We start from the raw sequence: 23,984 nt of genomic DNA on the forward strand, positions 1-23,984 counted from the left end.
GGTTAGCAGACTGCCTATATATCAGGCGTAAGAAAGGCGTGCGCGTGGAAGTAGGAAGCGTTAGGGAAACGGTTTCTTGTCCGTCTCTGGTTCTATTGTTTGCTATGAACGAATAGTTTTTGAGTGTGATATATTTAGAATGGAAGATAGAAGCAAGTGAGAGATATACAACTACAAAGTACGAGGAAAGGGACGGGCCTGGGATTGAACCCATGATCTTCTGCATATGAAGCAGAAGCGGTAGCCATCAGACGACCAACCCCGTCTATTCATTATGCTTAGTAAAATTGCTATAAAAAAGCCAGTGTTTTTTCGAGTCAAACAAAAGCGGGGAGGAGTATGGAGATTATCCAAAATAACATATTTTTCAGAACTATGGGCCAAGTGTGCCACCGAACAAAAGCCCAATGAGGATTTACGTGAAATGACAGTTTCTTTGCTTTCCATTTAAATCACTAACAAAGAAGAAGCTAATTGGAAATATGAAACATATATTAAGTTAAACGTCATGAGATGATGTTTTATAACAAGGTCTATCACATGCGGAACTCTCTGATAAAATAGAGTATTAAAATGATTATCGTAATCCAAGATATTTTTTTTTAATATTTTTTAAAAGTTTTATTTGAGAATTCTAATTTTATATTTTGAAAACAAGTACTGGAATCCATCATTCGTAACTAATAGTCTATATAGGATGCAGAACCACTTGGGCACTTCCATGATTCACTTTGGCATGGGGGTTTTTTCTCGGCCGAATTGTATAAAACCATGCAATCAGAAGCGCATCAATACGATGCACATTGTGGCCAAATATGAGCTCTGCAGCTTTCAAAAAACCCCACTGCCGAAGTGAATCAAAATTGCCTAGAATAGGATCCGGCTCCCTACAAGATTTGGTGTTTAGAAAATTTTCAGCGTGTTTAAAACAATGTTTTTTTCGATTTTTGATTTAGCTGATATGGGGTTGGAAAAGTCTTTGCTTATGAAAAAGCTCTAAAGCCGACTATGGCGGCCAAATTATCGAAATTCATTTACTTTTTCACGGTGCTTCGACAGACCGTTATTATGAAATAAAATTGTTCATCAAATCTGAGCACAGGGCTCGATTCCTGAGACCATTCTGCACCTCTGGACCAATTTAAAAAAAATCCCTAGGAAGAATCTCGATAAATCTTGTTTAAATCTTTTAATAGCACTGAAAAAAAAACTACGAAAACGCTCAATAAGTTAGGCAAACTGCTCGTAACTTGTATACAATTGTTACCGTTGTTATATTATTAAATATTCACAACTGACTTAACATACCGGAGTGGCTTAAGTATGTTTTGTTTTCATAGTTCATAGTTAGAAGATAAGCCATGTGAATACTTTTATAGTCGATTAGAGCTAGACTAACTTGCGGGTCGCTAAGCTGGTTTCGAAATCCGTAAAAGGAGATATTCGCAGCCAGAAAATGTGTTTTTAGGGGCCCAGATAGCCGTAGCGGTAAACGCGCAGCTATTCAGCATGACCATGCTGAGGGTCGTGGGTTCGAATCCCGCTGGTCGAGGATCTTTTCGTAAAGGAAATTTTCTCGATTCCCAGGGCATAGAGTATCTTCGTACCTGCCACACGATATACACATGCAAAACTGGTCAATCGGCAAAGAAAGCTCTCAGGTAATAACTGTGGAAGTGCTCATAAGAACACTTATCTGAGAAGCAGGCTTTGTCCCAGTTGGGACGTAATGCCAGAAAGAAGAAGAAGAACATGTGTTTTTACTACACGGGGAACATTATTATCATACGTCACAAGTCTTCAACAAATTCATCTACATCTCCATCAATCACTGCTTCAACACCAACACATCTGAACCTACTTCTTTCTCAACATGCAACCATATACGTTTGGGTAGATGAAATGGCATTACAAGCTCATCCTAGTTGTCCATCTTTAAAATAGTGAAAACCTGCTTTACTGCACTGCGATCGATTCCAATGTAGTCATCGTCTGCAAAATCTAGGAGTATATGCGACTAAACGCAATATGGAACAGTAAATTCGGAAACTCATCTCTTTTCATTCCATGTAATTTTACCAAAAAAAAAATTTGGGGTGGGTAATGTCTATTACATTACCGCGGGGTTGACGTAGAACTACGATGATTAATAATTTGATTTGTCATGTGTATGAATTTGTAAGTGTACTATTTTTGTGTTGTTATTGATCTGATGAAGTTTTCAGAAGTTAACTCTTTTTCGACTCATTTTGGTAGTCCTGAAAAGAACCATTTGTCGTTCTGTGGTTTCGAGAACCAGTGTATGGTGTTCCAGGAATAATGCCAGATGTTTGAATTTGTTTGTTTGGTCGTTGCTTCCTTGTGTTGCTTGGTTGGGTGATCGGTTTCTGGCTCCAGCTGTAGTTCGCCAAACTCCTCCAGTAGATTAGATGTTTGATGGCTCGGGTGCTTCGATCGTGATAATCGATTGAATCGGTCCAGTGCTATGGTCTGTAGCAATATCCATTGCATCAGCATTTAGGCTCTGTACATTGATACTCATCAACATGCAGGTTGGGCCACTATGATCCAGTATTTCACGTCTCAAAGCGTCACTAATCGATGATTGCCTAAGCGCTGCAGCGCATTCCTCAAGTCAACCCTTGGAATTGCTGCCTTTGGCGTGATGGAACTGGGAAGAATTGGTAGAGTTTGTCAAAAATAGTCCTTGCAGTGAAGTAACCCGCGGCAAACCAACATATACCAATTGCTGATCCAGACTTTTGTCATAGTCATCCAGACTTTTGTTGCTTTCAATTCTCCGCTTCGATCGCACCTCAGCAGGCAACAGATCGTCTTGCTCTGACCGGGCGTACTTCTCAGGCACAGACATCGATAGCGAGGGACCTCCCCGTTTGTCTTGCTTCGCTCAAATCAAACTGTCGAGCGAGCGAGAGAAGATCCGTCCGAAGCCAAAGTCATCACCGCTGCCGCCGCCAAGAAGAAGAAGAAGAAGAAGAAGAGGAAGCAGTCCACAGGAGAATTTGCGGTCGAACTGTAAACACGGTCGGGCAAGTCATTCTCGCTTTGTGGTTCACCGCTTGTTTGCGTTCACCCAGCCATCGTCATCGCCGCCATCATCAGATTTTGACTTAAGCCCGGTGATCCACTACCTGTTACTGTTGTGCGCCATCCACGTCACGAAACTTTCGGTTCGTCGTTTAAGCAAATAACTTGCTCAAATTTATACATTTGAGTTGAGGATTCCCCGTTTGATCATGACAATCAACTGATAACATCCCGCAGTGTTATTTATCTGTAAGAGCATCAAAGCTAACAAAGCCATCGGCCCTTTTCAAGGCCATCAAATTAGTAGGAAAGAGTTAAAAGAGAAATATATCCGACTTTATTCATAACTTCTAATATTAATAAATCAATTTCACGGCTTCATACAAAATTTCATTTGTCATAAATAATTTATGACTCAACAATTTGTGACTGTATTCGCGGGCGCTGCTGCAGTGCCGTTGGGGTGAGTGCTCAACATTTCACAACAATAGTCAAATAGAGTGGCATTTCCAACAGCGTCTTTGATGTTCCATATTTTGTGGGAACACTTTGATTAGCAAAATTATCACATGTAACAAAATTGCGACATATTAAGAATGCTTTTGAAAAGACATTCTCATTGAACAATTGTAATAATTTTGGCACCCATGGATCAGAAATTTACCGTCATAATAAAGAAAACTATTGATTATCAATATCTCGTATTGAATATTTAGTTAATGTCAACCCTTCCAGCAATTCATGTTCGACCAATTTCTCACGCATTAGCATTCTCCGCAATTTTCAAGTAATTCTAAGCCCAACACATTATTGGCACATACACATTTCCCAGATTGGTTGATCAGCGAAGAGCACAAAAGGGAGGAGCATCATCTGCTATTCTGAGGTTATAACACATGCTTCCTTCGTCGGATTCAGTTTCATTCTAATTCCGCTTTCGAGCTGGTAAGAGCTCCTCCGAACTTGCTCAGCGAGAAGTACCTCGCTGCTAGAAATCTGCTGAGCTGTTATTCTTCAAGCTGCCAATCCAGCATCTGGTCTGTGAAATCGCTCAAGATTTCTAGGTTGACCGATCCGCGCTTCTAGATTTCGCCTTGTGGTAAACTCGTGGTCACAGCATCCAAGCTCAATCGGCCCTTTTCAGGGCCAACATACGTTCATAAAAGGGTTTATTGGATGATATTTACTGATTTATCTATAATGATCTAAATATCGCGGTATACTACAATTTGGTTCACATAATTTACCCCACATAATTACATGAATTTGAGAATTTACCACTGCAGCGCCGTCGGAACGTAATAACATCATGCTACTCAGCATTGTATGGTATTTCTAACAGCATCGTTGATTTATCATATAATGGGGGAACACTTCCTAAATTCTCGAGTATTAAATTGGAAAATGTATTAAAATTGCGACAGATTTTTTTTTTACTGTTCAATAAACTGTTGTAATAAGCAACTATTGATCTGAAATTTTTCTACATGTTAGTCTATTGCGTTAATCTGAGAAATAGGCTATATGAAATTGATGTCTTGGCAAGAGATGTACAAGATGAGCATTATGTATTAATTTTCCAATTTCCATACTCGAGAATTTTGGAAGTGGGGGCCGTGATGCTCGGGATGGATTGTCCTCCATGATTGGTTCTGGCTGGAAATATTCGTGGGGAGAAACTCGACCCTTTGCTGCAGGAATTTCATTAACAACTCTTTGGTAAAGCAGAAATTTCTGATAAAAGTGAACTTTTTCAAAACAACTCTTATTGATTGGAATATTTATCAACAACTCTTTGTTAAGTAAAATCATCCTTAATAACTCTTTGCTCCATCGCCAAACCAAACCATTTCATTGAATTCATCAAGTACAAGAATATGAATGGTAAGGAGAGGCAGATTGTGTATATTTTGCTGGCGTTACTTTCCAACAGGTCGTCGGTTGGCGCTGACTACTAATCCGTCCACTGAATGATTTTCAGTTGTTGCTTTCGCTCTCTGGTTCCGTTCGCTACTCGCACACTGCTGTGGCTTTCACGCACTCTTCTTTGCTGCTCCGCTGCTTGATCCGTTCGTTATGCCGTTCGATTTGTGAATGAGCTGGGAGCAGAACAACCAGTGGTTTTATTTGCTCGAGCTCCGTTCACCGATGGCGAGTGGTGGGGTTCTCGCTTGGTTGTTTCGTCACTCCGTTCGCTACTCGCACGCGATTGGTTATTGCTTTCGCGCTATTTTCGATGATGGTGTGATTCTTCGCTGAGAAATAAAAACTGAAACTCTTTTGATTTTTCATGCAAAATGACCAACTTTGATAAACTATATCTCAGTTATTTATGGACAGATTTGAATGAAATTTTAACAGAATATCAGACATAACTTTAATTTTAACATATGTTTTTGAGTGATTTTTCCAATCACACGTTGAAAAGCAGTAACGGTTTGACTAAAGTGATTTTTATGACGATTTTTTATGATTGACATAACTAAACATATTGAAGGAATAGCTTCATGGTATCTTCAGAAAAGTTGTAGATTTTGACGAGATGAATAAGTTTGTTGAAGACAGTTTTTGTGTAAGGCTATCAGATTTTAAGATAAAAAGTTTTGAATTTTTCGTCGAAAATTACAGTTTAGTAAACCGTTATTACTTATAAACTTGTGATTGGAAAAATTTTCAAAAATATATGTTAAAATTCGAGTTACATCTGATGTTCTGTGAATGTTTCATTCGAAAACATTTCCATAAATAACTGAGATCTAACTTACCAAAGTTGGTCATTTTGTATGGAAAATCGAAAAAGTTGCAAATGCATGCGAATAAGTTGGGGCCTTCCTTAGCCGAGTGGTTAGAGTCCGCGGCTAAAAAGCAAAGCCATGCTTAAGGTGTCTGGGTTCGATTCTCGGTCGGTCCAGGATCTTTTCGTAATGGAAATTTTCTTGACTTCCCTGGACATAGAGTATAATCGTACCTGCCACACGATATACGAATGCAAAAATGGAAACTTTGGCAACAAAAGCTCTCAGTTAATAACTGTGGAAGTGTCATAAGAACACTAAGCTGAGAAGCAGGCTCTGTCCCAGTGAGGACGTTAATGCCAAGAAGAAGAAGAATAAGAAGATGTGAATAAGTTCTCTGTTTATTCGACAAACAAGCTTAATATTTCATGGGTACACAACAGCAACAGAGTAGCGTACACAGGGATTTAGTTGAAATCTGGAAACTTAGCTCAATCTTGAAATCTTGAGCGATTTCACAAACCAGATTCTGGATTAACAGCTCAGCAGGCTCCTAGCAGCGAGGTACTTCTCGCTAAGCAAGTTCGGAGGAGCTCTTACCAGCTCGAAAGCGGAAATGGAATGAAACTGAATCCAACGAAGGCAGCATGTTTTATAACATTGGAATAGCAGATGATGCTCCTCCCTTTTGTGCTCTTCGCTTTCTGATCGACCAATCTGGGAAATGGGTATGTGCCAATAATGTCTTTTGCTTGGAATTACTTGAAAATTGCGGAGAATACTAATACGTGAGAAATTGGTCGAACATGAATTGTTGGAATGATTGGCATTCCCTAAATATTCAATACGAGCTATTGATAATTAATAGTTTTCTTTATTATGACGGTAAATTCCTGATCCATGGGTGCCAAAATTATTACAATTGTTCAATGAGAATGTCTTTTCAAAAGCATTCTAAATATGTCGCAATTTTGTCACATGGGATAATTTTCCTAATCAAAGTGTTCCCATAAAATATGGAACATAAAAGGCGCTGTTGGAAAAGCCACTCTATTTTGCAATCGTTGTGAAATGATGAGCACTCACCCGACGGCACTGCAGCAGCGTCCGCGAGTACAATCCCAAATGGTTGAGTCATAAATTATTCACGACAAATGAAATTTTGTATGAGGCCGTGAAATTGATTTAGGAATACTAGAAGTTATAAATAAAGTCGGAAATATTTCTCTTTTAACTCTTTTCCACAAATTTGATGGCTCTGAAAAGAACCGATGGCTTTGTTAGCTTCGATGTTGTTACGGATAAATAACACTGCTCGGACCAGCACAACTCAGGGGGCTTCTGGTATTTGCTCCTAACGGGATTGCTTCTTGACCACCAATGATGATTTCATCACGAGTCGAAATTTTGAAGCGTAGGTCAACAGCTTCTCGGCCGATGAAATTTGCGGCGGCGATGACGATGGCTGGGTGAACGCAAACAAGCGGTGAACCACAAAGCGAGAAAGACTCGCCCGACCGTGTTCACAGTTCGACCGCAATTTCTCCTGTGGACTGCTTCTCTTCTTCTTCTAGGCGGTGGCAGCGGTGATGGCTTTAGCTTCGGACGGCATCTTCTCTCGCTCGCTCGACAGTTTGATTTGAGCGAAGCAAGACAAACGGGGGCGTCCTTCACTATCGATGTCTGTGCCTGAGAAGCACGCCCGGTCAGAACAAGCCGATCTGTCGCCTGCTGAGATGCGAGCCAATCGGAGAGTGAAAAGCAAATGACGTCAAATTTTCTCTAGTCACCCCTATTTATAGATTTGCTTGAAATCAACGTTCTCTTTTAAAACAGTTATTAAACTATTTGGACAGGTATGTGGGATTCAGTAAGTAAACGACATGAAGCTTTGATGTCTTGGCTTTCGATTGAGATGCTAATCAAGAAATTTCGTTAAGCCAGCGAAAAGTTATAAACGTTTAAAATATTTCATGCCAACGTAACGCTCTTGGTTTTGAAATTCCAATTTCACTCCTGTATAGAGAAGAGAGACGTACTTCTACGTCAAAAAAAAGCTCACAGTGTGCTGAAACACACATATCATCGAACTTGCATGAACATCGTATCTTTTTTCACTAAAAGTAAATTTTGGTGATCAAAAAAAGCTTGCTACATATTAAAAAATCTTTCATCGGCGAAAAATTGAAAAAGTCGATTTTTGTATTCTTGACGTTTTTTTTATAGGAGAATATTAAAGTTACACTAATTTTGATGACTTTCAACAGCTTAAAGACCAACTTGACATATCTGGAACATGAATGAATTATAAGACGTTTCAAATTGAGCATTATTTCTGCATGCGCTCACGAAATATGACCAGCCCATCGAGGTGTGCCGTTTTTATCGACTTCACTTATTGGCATATCCATATATAAATTTAGAGTGAACATAATACAATGCTACAATTTTTCAATCTTATCAATGTTCCCAATTCTTCCGAATAATTGGAATCATTAGAATTTGTTATTGAACATGAAGCTTACCTAAGATAGTAGAAATGTTAATAAAATTATACAATTACATACAGCTATAAACATATTTATCTGTTTCTGTTCGGGATGAACCACTGCGATCAGTTTTCTTTGATCTTTTGTGGTATACCCGTGTCCTTTGTTTAGTGCATGTCGTTCTACTCCATTACTATTGAGAAATAATGAAGTAGTCGTTTTTTATACAAATATCATTCTTTACCATTTTGCATAGAGCCTCTTTAGAAAAAGATACCGCTATCTATACCTTTTGGAGAAAACAGTTTTTCACCATTAAACTCTCAAAAGCGCGCCCCTTAATCAGGTTCGGCCACTAAGCTGGTTGAATGATACTGATTTTGACCATGCATCGGTACTCTAGCGTATCAAATTATTGCTTTTACTTATAAGACGCCATTCAGCTGGATCAGAGTCGTTCAAGTCAGCTCGCAAGGCTTACAAGAAGGCTCTTCGTTCTGCTGAACGATCCGGCTGGAAAAACCTTTGTACAAATGTTTCCAGTTTGAGTGAAGTCAGTCGGTTGAACAAAATTCTTGCAAAATCTAAGGATTTCCAAGTGAACGAAATTCGCTTACCTAATGGTGACTTTACTTCTTCCGATGAAGAAGTTTTAGAATGTTTATTCAATACACACTTCCCCGGATGTGTGGACATAGCATCTACGGATGAACCAAATGTCTTTTCATGTAGTTACGAGTCTCTGGCCTCGGCTCGCAGTATCGTAACTACTGAATCGATTCAATGGGCACTTAATAGTTTTGCTCCTTTCAAATCTCCAGGAGCGGATGGGATTTATCCTGTTCTGCTCCAAAAGGGATTTGAGTCTATCAAACATGTTTTGAAAAAGCTACTTGTAAGCAGTTTTGCTACCGGGTACATTCCCAAATCCTGGCGTGATATTACTGTAAAGTTTATCCCAAAAGGAGGACGTGCGTCGTATGAGGAAGCGAAGAGTTTTAGACCAATCAGTCTGACCTCTTTTCTTCTGAAATGTCTGGAACGCATTATCGATCATCACATCCGTGATGTTTATCTGGCAAACATGCCTCTTCATGTGAATCAACATGCTTACCAATCTGGAAAGTCCACTGTGACTCTTTTACACAAAGTTGTATACGATATCGAGAAAGCATTCGCTCAGAAGCAATCGTGCTTGGGTGTTTTCTTGGATATTGAGGGTGCCTTTGATAACGTGTCTTTCGATGCCATATTGGAAGCCGCACGAAACCATGGGCTACCTACAATGATTACCAATTGGATTCATCAAATGCTCAAAAACCGACATCTCTTCTCGACATTGCGTCAAGCAGCGATTCGAAAATTGAGTGTTTGCGGATGCCCCCAAGGGGGAGTCTTGTCACCACTTTTGTGGAATCTCGTAGCAGATACGCTATTGAGGCAACTCAATAATTGCGGTTTTCCAACTTATGGATTTGCCGACGACTATCTAGCTCTGATAGTTGGTATGTGCATAAGCACCCTATTCGACCTGATGCAAAGTGCTCTTCAGGTAGTCGAGAGTTGGTGTCGCCAATATGGCCTTTCGGTTAACCCGAATAAAACATCTATTGTTCTTTTTACGGAAAGACGAAACCGCGATGGAATTCGACCTTTACGTCTTTTTGGCACTGAGATTAATGTGACTGATCAAGTAAAGTATGTCGGAGTCATTCTAGATTCCAAACTTTTATGGACAGCTCACATTGATTTCAGTGTCAAAAAAGCTTGTACGGCCTTCGGTCAATGCCGGCGAACCTTTGGTAAAACTTGGGGCCTCAAACCCAAATATATCAAATGGATTTACACAACAGTTGTTCGACCAATATTGGCATATGGATGTCTTGTGTGGTGGCAAAAGGGCGAAGTGAGAACAATCCAATCAAAATTGGGCCATCTCCAAAGGATGTGCTTGATGGCGATGTCTGGTGCGTTCTCTACAACTCCCACAGCAGCGCTCGAGGCCCTTTTCGACGTTGCGCCACTACACATATATCTTAAACAAGAAGCACTTTCTTGCTCTTACCGTTTATGGGTACTGGATCTACTGGAGAAAAATCCAGTGAATCGTAGATCTACACACACTTCGTTGTTTCCACTTTTGGTGAATTGGGACAAAATTGTCCTTGCTCCAAGTGATCTCACAATTGCTTGTAACTTTCCTTACAGGACATTTACCACACAATTCCCTTCACGGGAAGAGTGGACGTCTGGCTATTTGGAAAGAAGTATATCAAACAATATAGTATGTTACACTGATGGCTCCCTTCTTGAAGGTAGAGCTGGTGCAGGAGTATATTCTCGTGAGCTGAGGCTGAATCAGTTTTACTCACTTGGTAGAAACTGCACCGTTTTTCAGGCGGAAATATTTGCTCTTATGTGTGGAGTGCAATCAGCACTTCAACAGCGCGTAATGGGTAAAGTCATATACTTCTGTTCAGATAGTCAGGCTGCTATAAAAGCTCTCGCTTCGGCCAACTCAAGGTCGAAGCTTGTTATCGCATGTCGAACTCAAATTGAGGAACTGAATTCAGTCAACTCTGTAAACCTTGTATGGGTACCTGGCCATTCTTCCATCGCTGGAAATGAATTGGCTGATGAGCTAGCTCGCGATGGAGCATCGCATGACTTCATTGGCCCTGAGCCGGCTATTCCAATTTCGAAGTGCTGGGTGAAGCTTCAGATAAACTCTTGGGCGGCAACTCAGCACAAGCAATATTGGAATAGTTTGGAGTCGTGTCGTCGAACAAAATTGTATATTACTGAGCCATCTCCAAAGGTGGCGAAGTATTTAACAAATCTGTCAAAGCAGAATTGCAGTCTCTTGGTCAGAGCGTTGACAGGCCACTGCCGACTCAACTATCACATGGCAAATATTCAGCGTGCTGACTCATTTGTGTGTGATAGTTGTGACTCCGATTACGGAACTTCGTATCACCTGATATGTAACTGTCCAGTTTTTGCGCAAATGCGATTCCAATTACTTGGTAAACACTTATTAAGTGAAACTGAATACAGAAGCCTGAATCTTCAGGACATTCTGTTATTCTTAACCCGCTGTGGTAATGAGCTATAGGCTCTCTTTACGCTCATGCGTTTTGCAGTGCCCTTTTTAGGGCGCTGTTCGAACCCATTGTGGTATGGAGCTACATGCTCTCATTTCGCTTATGCGATCTTCCCTCTTCAAGGGACCCCACTCCTATTTCCTCCCATCTTTCCCTTCCCTTTCCTCTCCCATCGGGTAGATGATGAAATAGGCTCAAATATGGCGATGGCACAAATCTCCCAACTGGTGGGAAACGTGCCTTTGGAGCCGGCCTTCTGATACCTGATACTCCATTACTATTGAGAAATAATGAAGTAGTCGTATTTTATACAAATATCATTCTTTACCATTTTGCATAGAGCCTCTTAAGAAAAAGATACCGCTATTTATACCTTTTGGAGAAAACAGTTTGTCACCATTAAACTCTCAAAAGCGCGCCCCTTAATCAGGTTCGGCCACTAAGCTGGTTGAATGATACTGATTTTGACCATGCATCGGTACTCTAGCGTATCAAATTATTGCTTTTACTTATAAGGTTCAAAGTCATTTTTTGAAACTGTGAACAGGTTTCATCCCATGAAACATTTAGATTCCTTGAAACAAAAAGCTAATTTTAGAAGTTAAGAGGTCTGCTATTCCACTGATTCGGAATCGTTTCCCTCCTAGATATCGAAAGATAAACTCTTGAACTCGGAAAGAAATTGTCTCATGAGTTGAAACCAACCTCAGATGCTGATTGAGCCATTTTTCACTTCGACCTCCTCATTATCTAGGACAAATAGGTGCTATAAACATAAACATCTGTACAATAATATAGGGTATGGCACTGTTCCGATTTTGTATGGCATGTTCACTCTTACTGGCCTTGTTATTTACATTTTTTAAGTAAAATAAGAAGGAAGATTTTTACACAGAGCTTTATACGATATATATACTAAAACTAGAGGTACAAATATTGTAAAATATCGTTACATGTACAGAGAATGTAAGATTTCAAAGCAAAACTTTATATGGTATCCTTAGGGGCCCAGATAGCCGTAGCGATAAACGCGCAGCTATTCAGCATAACCATGCTGAGGGTCGTGGGTTCGAATCCCGCTGGTCGAGGATCTTTTCGTAAAGGAAATTTGCTCGATTCCCAGGGCATAGAGTATCTTCGTACCTGCCACACTATATACACATGCAAAAATGGTCAATCGGCAAAGAAAGCTATCAGTTAATAACTGTGGAAGTGCTCAAAAGAATACTAATCTGAAAAGCAGGCTTTGTCCCAGTTGGGACGTAACGCCAGAAAAGATGAAGATGGTATCCTTTCATTTCTTGTATGTGCAACAATTTTGTAAAGGTTTTATGTAGAGTTGTATTTAAATCTTGTTGTTGCTGTTTGGATGCATTTTCCAGAACCTCACATCATTAACGTATACATAAATATATTCAGCTTCAGTGTTAGCCATTGAAATTGTTGTGTTTGTTTTGCAAACTGTGCCCTGTGTGTAGTTTTGCGGATAACGCCGTATCGATTTTGTTTCTTCATCGCATTTATTCTTCATCTTATGACAAATGATTACGACGAAGACACCATGTCCATCCGAAGTAATTCCGCTCCTTTAATCTAAATCAGGCACTTCAAACCCTACACGGGAAAAAATTCTGTGGTAAAAATAACTATTTTAGCTGACTACGCCCATTCTTAAAACTACCATGGAAATTCAGACCAATATACTATGTTTACGGTACACCCCACCGCATTACTGGTACATTTGACAGAAATAATTTACAACAATCTGATTTCAACTACAGACATGGTAAAATCAAGCGCATTTCTGGTCAGCTGAAAATTGCCGGTGCGAGCGCTTAAGCTAACCCCCTAGAATGGTAGTTTTTACCGCACAATTTTTTTGCGTGTACATATAATGTACTCAATGCGAAATATATGAGTAGATTAGTGGATGCCAGTGTTGATAGACTCACACTCAAATCTCAATCAATACGCTCTCCCGTGAGAGCAAACTCATTTGAGATCTGCTTAGCAAATCTCACGCATGAGATTTTGATGCAAAATAAACTCAATCAACTCAAACCGTAAAAAATGATTCAGTCCGGCAAAAACTCGTGAAACCCGAATGTTGTTGTTTACGGTAGAAAGGATTACTATAATTTTACCAGACTAACAAGAAATTATTGCCGTGTGTGAGTAAAATGTGGAAATACGAGACAATGAGTCAAAAAGGTGACCCAAGTCATCCATGATGTTTTGACTACTGAGTTGCTTGGTTGACAACTCACGCATGAAAAATCTCAAGCGTGAGTTGTGAGAAATTGAGTTTTTCACAACACTGGTGGATGCACAAAATTTGTATCAAGTTTAGCTTGATTATTTGATTATATCACAGTCAATCGTGTTATAGTGAACCCTCTTGCGTAACTTTTTCGTATAAGCACATGAATAAAGGCTATATACTGCCATGTGTAGCCCATGTGTCTCCATTTCTGGGATTTCCTACTCTGATTGGAGAACTCTGCCTCATATGTCAATATAAAAGTACTTAATTGCTTCAGCTATTATTATCAATTCCATAGGTGTGGAAACAATGTAGACACCCGATCGAAATAAAATCATAACTGACTACAAACTCCCAAAAAAATCTTTTTTATGTCGATCCCGGTTCCATAATTACATCTTTTGTTCACCACAACTTCAAGGACACGGTTTTGTGTCATTCCATCATTTACATCATGTTTCCTTCACTCATCACCAGAATAACGTCCACAGTACTTTGCATTTTTTTAAAGTACACTACAGAAAACGTTATGGTCTCCATAACTTTTGATTTTCGTCGCAATTAATGATTTAATCTACTTGGGGTGGAGCAAGATGAGCACCCCTTGTTTGTGTCGTTCATACCGAAGTTTTTCAATAAATTATTTGGGGTTCTGATGAATATCATCAAATTGATATGACGGCCATAAATTTCAACTAAAAAATAAACAACACAACGTAAATATTGTCAAAAATACATTGTAGTCCAAAAATTTACCCTCTTATATAACATTTGAGCATTTGAAAGTGATATTTTTGTTACGTAAACAAATTCACTCATACCTTTCTGGCCGTATAGCAAAACTTTTATCAAATTTATGAAATATTTCAATTGTTTTGATTATATCAATAAGTTTGCACCTTTGGGGCGATATGAGCACTATGTTCAAAATTATGTAGAAGTGTGAAATTATAAAACCACATTAAGCTGTGGGCTTGACATACGGTATCCGCTTTGTACAAAACTATTTTTCTAATATATTTAAACAAACAAAAAATGTAATCGTTTTTTAAGTAAAATCTTAGCAATTTCTTCTTCTTCTTGGCATTACGTCCTCACTGGAACAGAGCCTGCTTCTCAGCTTAGTGTTCTTATGAGCACTTCCATAGTTATTAACTGAGAGCTTTCTTTGCCTAAGTTGCCATTTTCGCATTCGTATCTCGTGTGGCAGGTACGATTATACTCTACACACTTAGATTTTCTTTCGTTGTTCGGTAAATTTTCTTACCGAAAATGAACTGTAAAGAAATATTCAACAGAAGTTTCGGTATTGCAAACGAGCTCTACCGAAAATCAGTAATAATTAGCAAAATCTAAACGTCATTTCTCTGTTTTCACCGAAATCGTCGATTCTTTTACCGAAAAACTTGTAATTTGCTAAGATTCACCGTAGACTGTAAATTTTTATCATACTTCAGTACATAGTGTTGCAATGCCTTACCGAACAAACGGTAATTTGAAATGTTTGAGTCCGCCATATTTGTTTGTGAAAGCAAAACTTTACTGGGCAAAACGAAAATCCAAATCGTCGATGAATGGATAAAGGTAAATTACCGAATAAAGTCCAACGGTATTAACTAAAACTAATCTACATTGTTATTTACTTGATGGAAGATGAGACATCCTTTGCATCAGCTTTGTATGTTATAGGAGAGTTGCTGCAAACGGGCCAGGACTGTGGAATTAGTGGATTTTTGCACCTTACCTTACGTTGTTGCCGGAGTCGCTGAGAGTATTCAATGTCCCATTGCCGCGAACTTTCCAGTTCATTAACGGGGATTTTTAAAAGACATTAATAATGAGAATAACAGGAGCAAAACTCGTGTGTTAAATATGTATACATCGCCATTATTTTACTTCAATGAAATTGAATTCATGAAAAAAAAAACTTGTCTAGAAGAATACAAAATGCGGATTATTTAATTTGATATCAGTATAAATTCTGATTCTCAATCGTCCTATTCAATACCGACTGCCTGCTGATATGAACAAAGCGTTCGGTAATAATTTTCACAATTCGTTCGGTAATAATACGCGAACATTTTGTAATTATTTTGACAGCTGCGTTTGGATTTAAATTACTGATTGTTCGGTAATTCTTAGCATTACCGACCGCTCAGCGGTTTATATTTCGGTAATAAAATTATCGGAGTCGGTGAAATTTTCTAAGTGTGTATGCCCTGGGAAGTCAAGGAAATTTCCATTACGAAAAGATCCTGGACCGACCGGGAATCGAACCCAGACACCTTCAGCATAGCTTTGCTTTGTAGCCGCGAACTTTAAGCACTCGGCAAAGGAAGGCCCATTTTGGCCCAATTTAGTCTATAGCATGTTCAATGTACTAGCCATAAAACTATTCGCATTCCAGATACCAGCGACGGGAGTTTTTGTGTGCATCTGAATTCATTGTGCCTGATCGCGCTTCCACCAGTATCTCTTCGGCTGAAAACCATCGAATGCGTTCCTTTCCTCATTTTAATGAACCTTATGCTTTTACTTATTTTGGATTCTACGAAGCCAGATAAATGCAATTGTATCATTTGATATAAATAATAAAGTGATATACCTTGTCAATTTTGGTTCTTTTTCCTAATGAGAATGGGAGATTCCTAGAGAAAACGTGAGCACCAAAACTACCGTTCATCGGTTAACGATTACCGAAGCTCCGGTTGTTTTGACAGCTGAGCTGCAATATTCGAATTACCGACCTTTCTGTAATCTATTCGTTTACCAAACGTTCAGCTTTTGAGATTTCGGTAATTGAATTATCGACTTCGGCGATTAGAGCTGAGTGTGTTGTTATTTTTGCACAATTTTTCACAAGTTATGAAAAAAGCTCTTCTGTTTTTAGAAGCTATGTCGGTTTGATTCATTGATCACCTGGTTATCTGATATTCCTTGGGGAGAACAACATTTCCTATATAAAATTTCTTTGACCGCCATTTTGTTTATAGTTGATTTATAACAAAAAATAATAAAATGTGCTACTGTTTAGGTATGGTGGAGCTTCTGTGAAAAAGTCATACATATTCATTGAGCTGTCTCCGCCAAAAAATATGAAAATGATGGAATGATCTTTTTTGAAGTTTTCTAGATCGTTATTCCGCCAGCTGGCCACGGAGAATAATTTGTTCATTTGTTCCTCTTAATTATTCTAATTGAGCAAAAAAAGTTGTCTTGAAATAAAATCAACTTTCTCCAACACTAAATTTACCTTCAAATCACATTCACACACTTCATTGATTCAGCTATTCGCTTGCATTTATCTCAATTATCCGATTATCTAGTTATGTACACAAAGCTACTTACTTCTAATTCGTGAGGAATAGTGTAGGTGATAAAATAACCGTCACTCAAACAGAAGACCTCGTATCAAATCATAGTTTGGCGATGTGCACTTTGTTATGATTTTGAATTGCTTTTTTTAAGATAAATCATCAACCAACCTTTTTAGATATTATGATAAAAAATAACAAAATTTAAAAAAAATAAAATGTCAAATCAAAAATATTTATAGGTATCTCTTAAACAATCTATAAATATAAGTTAACATTCTTGTTTAACTCTCCTTTCTTGTCGGTCCACTCGAAACCCGTCTTTTGTATTGTTATAGGTTGTAATTGTCCACTCAACGTTTGACCAGCAGCAAAGCAAGCACGTCAAACCTTAAAGCTGCTGAATGTCAACGGAACGATCCCATTGTCCTAACCCTTCCTTGAAATTATTGTTATCTCTAACCTCGACCAAACCACGAGTTTTTCGGTTCCCCAAAACTAACATAGAAAACTAAGAAACCACCATGAATTTGTAAATACAATCAAAAGAACTCGGCTCCGTTATGCCTAATGGCGCATGAGCCTAATAAATAAATGATGAAGTAAAAAAAAATCTGTAAATATAGTTAACTTTATAGTTTTATTTCATTTTATTATTTATTTCATTACGAATAATATATTTTGTTCTCCGTAAGATTGGTACCAGAAACATAGGGTAAGTGTTCCCTTAGTTGTGGGTGTTCCTATAGTTGCGGTAGTGCCGTTTTCACTGATTTTATTGCTCTAGCCATAGAACCGACACTGCCAATCGACGTATTGGCTTGTTGATACACGAAATAGTTGAAAAGAGCGTTCAAATTGCTTTAAACTGATGAAATATCACTAAAATTGCTAAAACTGTTCTTGCTTGTACCAATAGTTGCGGTAAAGCGTTCCTATAATGGAGGATCCATAAGAAAACAACGGATAGCACAACTATAGGAACACAAATTCAAAATATACCGCAACTAAAAGAACAGTGTACCAATTGTGGAGGTATTATTTTTCACTGACATGCCGTGGATTACTGCGATGAAATCAATTTTCTCATTAAGTCAATGGTCGTTACTTCCCGATGCAACGTTGATGTGCATTAATTGCGCTTCTTAAATTAAAGCGGTTAAATGAAGTTCAATCGTGCTTAGTACCTCCACTATTGGCACATCTACCCTACATGTTCATTACTTTAAAACTGTTGCACCGAGTCACTTATTTTTTTTTGCAATAGACTCTCATCAAAGTAAAGTTTTGAAAAGCGAATAATGGAGCATAAAAAAATCTGCTGCCTGAGATACTTACGTGGATTATAGCTAGGCGTCGGTCATCTAAGGAATTTCAGAATGTCTCCGAAACCAGATGACAAATTAACAAAATCAATACAGGTTCTTGATTTTTGAGATCTTCAGGTTTTATTGATATTTAGAAAAACAAAGGACAAGAATTGTCAATATAAAAACAAAAAAATAATCGTAATTCAAATCTATTTTTCTGGTGAAATAATGATGCTGTCGGTAGAGGGGTTGAAATAATAAGGTTGAAACAATAAGCGGATAGAAAAGGGGTAACTTACCAAAGGGTGGATACACCCCTTGCTTATCGCTTGCTAAACATTTTATCTGCGCATCAGATAGTTTCCAAGCGCTATCACTAAATCATGGATTCTAGCTAGCAGTAACAAATGATGATGAATTCAAAAACTGTAAGGTGAATGAGCACTGAATTACGAAAATAATACTATCATCGTCGGAGATTATAGTATAGTTGGCAACATGTGGCACTCGTTATAAATATCTGGTTCATCGGAAGAGAGCGAATACGGGCGCAAAAATTGAGTTACCGAACTTACATGTCACTCAAATCCTCGTTGTGATAAATATTAATACTCACGCTCTCTATGGCTACAAGCATGACGTACCTGTAAATTTAAATTCTATCAAATCCAGGAATACCCCTCACAAATATCTATCCAAATACATATGCTTGCTTGTTTTGGAATTGGTTATGAATAATAACTCCGAGATGAGCCAGCCCCGGGCTGCAAATCTCGTTACTGAAGCTAATAATAATGATAATGAATAATACCTTTCTAAATTGAGAGAGATAAATTATTAACTTTTGAACTTCATTATACAGCCATTCCATGAAAAACCGATCTAGTGGGTCATCGAATTCCGTGAAAATTTGCTATTTTGTTCCTTATCCAAAAAAATTTGGGGTGGGTAATGTCTATTACATTACCGCGGGGTTGACGTAGAACTACGATGATTAATAATTTGATTTGTCATGTGTATGAATTTGTAAGTGTACTATTTTTGTGTTGTTATTGATCTGATGAAGTTTTCAGAAGTTAACTCTTTTTCGACTCATTTTGGTAGTCCTGAAAAGAACCATTTGTCGTTCTGTGGTTTCGAGAACCAGTGTATGGTGTTCCAGGAATAATGCCAGATGTTTGAATTTGTTTGTTTGGTCGTTGCTTCCTTGTGTTGCTTGGTTGGGTGATCGGTTTCTGGCTCCAGCTGTAGTTCGCCAAACTCCTCCAGTAGATTAGATGTTTGATGGCTCGGGTGCTTCGATCGTGATAATCGATTGAATCGGTCCAGTGCTATGGTCTGTAGCAATATCCATTGCATCAGCATTTAGGCTCTGTACATTGATACTCATCAACATGCAGGTTGGGCCACTATGATCCAGTATTTCACGTCTCAAAGCGTCACTAATCGATGATTGCCTAAGCGCTGCAGCGCATTCCTCAAGTCAACCCTTGGAATTGCTGCCTTTGGCGTGATGGAACTGGGAAGAATTGGTAGAGTTTGTCAAAAATAGTCCTTGCAGTGAAGTAACCCGCGGCAAACCAACATATACCAATTGCTGATCCAGACTTTTGTCATAGTCATCCAGACTTTTGTTGCTTTCAATTCTCCGCTTCGATTGCATCTCAGCAGGCAACAGATCGTCTTGCTCTGACCGGGCGTACTTCTCAGGCACAGACATCGATAGCGAGGGACCTCCCCGTTTGTCTTGCTTCGCTCAAATCAAACTGTCGAGCGAGCGAGAGAAGATCCGTCCGAAGCCAAAGTCATCACCGCTGCCGCCGCCAAGAAGAAGAAGAAGAAGAAGAAGAGGAAGCAGTCCACAGGAGAATTTGCGGTCGAACTGTAAACACGGTCGGGCAAGTCATTCTCGCTTTGTGGTTCACCGCTTGTTTGCGTTCACCCAGCCATCGTCATCGCCGCCATCATCAGATTTTGACTTAAGCCCGGTGATCCACTACCTGTTACTGTTGTGCGCCATCCACGTCACGAAACTTTCGGTTCGTCGTTTAAGCAAATAACTTGCTCAAATTTATACATTTGAGTTGAGGATTCCCCGTTTGATCATGACAATCAACTGATAACATCCCGCAGTGTTATTTATCTGTAAGAGCATCAAAGCTAACAAAGCCATCGGCCCTTTTCAAGGCCATCAAATTAGTAGGAAAGAGTTAAAAGAGAAATATATCCGACTTTATTCATAACTTCTAATATTAATAAATCAATTTCACGGCTTCATACAAAATTTCATTTGTCATAAATAATTTATGACTCAACAATTTGTGACTGTATTCGCGGGCGCTGCTGCAGTGCCGTTGGGGTGAGTGCTCAACATTTCACAACAATAGTCAAATAGAGTGGCATTTCCAACAGCGTCTTTGATGTTCCATATTTTGTGGGAACACTTTGATTAGCAAAATTATCACATGTAACAAAATTGCGACATATTAAGAATGCTTTTGAAAAGACATTCTCATTGAACAATTGTAATAATTTTGGCACCCATGGATCAGAAATTTACCGTCATAATAAAGAAAACTATTGATTATCAATATCTCGTATTGAATATTTAGTTAATGTCAACCCTTCCAGCAATTCATGTTCGACCAATTTCTCACGCATTAGCATTCTCCGCAATTTTCAAGTAATTCTAAGCCCAACACATTATTGGCACATACACATTTCCCAGATTGGTTGATCAGCGAAGAGCACAAAAGGGAGGAGCATCATCTGCTATTCTGAGGTTATAACACATGCTTCCTTCGTCGGATTCAGTTTCATTCTAATTCCGCTTTCGAGCTGGTAAGAGCTCCTCCGAACTTGCTCAGCGAGAAGTACCTCGCTGCTAGAAATCTGCTGAGCTGTTATTCTTCAAGCTGCCAATCCAGCATCTGGTCTGTGAAATCGCTCAAGATTTCTAGGTTGACCGATCCGCGCTTCTAGATTTCGCCTTGTGGTAAACTCGTGGTCACAGCATCCAAGCTCAATCGGCCCTTTTCAGGGCCAACATACGTTCATAAAAGGGTTTATTGGATGATATTTACTGATTTATCTATAATGATCTAAATATCGCGGTATACTACAATTTGGTTCACATAATTTACCCCACATAATTACATGAATTTGAGAATTTACCACTGCAGCGCCGTCGGAACGTAATAACATCATGCTACTCAGCATTGTATGGTATTTCTAACAGCATCGTTGATTTATCATATAATGGGGGAACACTTCCTAAATTCTCGAGTATTAAATTGGAAAATGTATTAAAATTGCGACAGATTTTAAATACTGTTCAATAAACTGTTGTAATAAGCAACTATTGATCTGAAATTTTTCTACATGTTAGTCTATTGCGTTAATCTGAGAAATAGGCTATATGAAATTGATGTCTTGGCAAGAGATGTACAAGATGAGCATTATGTATTAATTTTCCAATTTCCATACTCGAGAATTTTGGAAGTGGGGGCCGTGATGCTCGGGATGGATTGTCCTCCATGATTGGTTCTGGCTGGAAATATTCGTGGGGAGAAACTCGACCCTTTGCTGCAGGAATTTCATTAACAACTCTTTGGTAAAGCAGAAATTTCTGATAAAAGTGAACTTTTTCAAAACAACTCTTATTGATTGGAATATTTATCAACAACTCTTTGTTAAGTAAAATCATCCTTAATAACTCTTTGCTCCATCGCCAAACCAAACCATTTCATTGAATTCATCAAGTACAAGAATATGAATGGTAAGGAGAGGCAGATTGTGTATATTTTGCTGGCGTTACTTTCCAACAGGTCGTCGGTTGGCGCTGACTACTAATCCGTCCACTGAATGATTTTCAGTTGTTGCTTTCGCTCTCTGGTTCCGTTCGCTACTCGCACACTGCTGTGGCTTTCACGCACTCTTCTTTGCTGCTCCGCTGCTTGATCCGTTCGTTATGCCGTTCGATTTGTGAATGAGCTGGGAGCAGAACAACCAGTGGTTTTATTTGCTCGAGCTCCGTTCACCGATGGCGAGTGGTGGGGTTCTCGCTTGGTTGTTTCGTCACTCCGTTCGCTACTCGCACGCGATTGGTTATTGCTTTCGCGCTATTTTCGATGATGGTGTGATTCTTCGCTGAGAAATAAAAACTGAAACTCTTTTGATTTTTCATGCAAAATGACCAACTTTGATAAACTATATCTCAGTTATTTATGGACAGATTTGAATGAAATTTTAACAGAATATCAGACATAACTTTAATTTTAACATATGTTTTTGAGTGATTTTTCCAATCACACGTTGAAAAGCAGTAACGGTTTGACTAAAGTGATTTTTATGACGATTTTTTATGATTGACATAACTAAACATATTGAAGGAATAGCTTCATGGTATCTTCAGAAAAGTTGTAGATTTTGACGAGATGAATAAGTTTGTTGAAGACAGTTTTTGTGTAAGGCTATCAGATTTTAAGATAAAAAGTTTTGAATTTTTCGTCGAAAATTACAGTTTAGTAAACCGTTATTACTTATAAACTTGTGATTGGAAAAATTTTCAAAAATATATGTTAAAATTCGAGTTACATCTGATGTTCTGTGAATGTTTCATTCGAAAACATTTCCATAAATAACTGAGATCTAACTTACCAAAGTTGGTCATTTTGTATGGAAAATCGAAAAAGTTGCAAATGCATGCGAATAAGTTGGGGCCTTCCTTAGCCGAGTGGTTAGAGTCCGCGGCTAAAAAGCAAACCCATGCTTAAGGTGTCTGGGTTCGATTCTCGGTCGGTCCAGGATCTTTTCGTAATGGAAATTTTCTTGACTTCCCTGGACATAGAGTATAATCGTACCTGCCACACGATATACGAATGCAAAAATGGAAACTTTGGCAACAAAAGCTCTCAGTTAATAACTGTGGAAGTGTCATAAGAACACTAAGCTGAGAAGCAGGCTCTGTCCCAGTGAGGACGTTAATGCCAAGAAGAAGAAGAATAAGAAGATGTGAATAAGTTCTCTGTTTATTCGACAAACAAGCTTAATATTTCATGGGTACACAACAGCAACAGAGTAGCGTACACAGGGATTTAGTTGAAATCTGGAAACTTAGCTCAATCTTGAAATCTTGAGCGATTTCACAAACCAGATTCTGGATTAACAGCTCAGCAGGCTCCTAGCAGCGAGGTACTTCTCGCTAAGCAAGTTCGGAGGAGCTCTTACCAGCTCGAAAGCGGAAATGGAATGAAACTGAATCCAACGAAGGCAGCATGTTTTATAACATTGGAATAGCAGATGATGCTCCTCCCTTTTGTGCTCTTCGCTTTCTGATCGACCAATCTGGGAAATGGGTATGTGCCAATAATGTCTTTTGCTTGGAATTACTTGAAAATTGCGGAGAATACTAATACGTGAGAAATTGGTCGAACATGAATTGTTGGAATGATTGGCATTCCCTAAATATTCAATACGAGCTATTGATAATTAATAGTTTTCTTTATTATGACGGTAAATTCCTGATCCATGGGTGCCAAAATTATTACAATTGTTCAATGAGAATGTCTTTTCAAAAGCATTCTAAATATGTCGCAATTTTGTCACATGGGATAATTTTCCTAATCAAAGTGTTCCCATAAAATATGGAACATAAAAGGCGCTGTTGGAAAAGCCACTCTATTTTGCAATCGTTGTGAAATGATGAGCACTCACCCGACG

Source organism: Aedes aegypti, chromosome 3, assembly GCF_002204515.2.
Source record: "Aedes aegypti strain LVP_AGWG chromosome 3, AaegL5.0 Primary Assembly, whole genome shotgun sequence".
Taxonomy (NCBI): domain Eukaryota; kingdom Metazoa; phylum Arthropoda; class Insecta; order Diptera; family Culicidae; genus Aedes; species Aedes aegypti.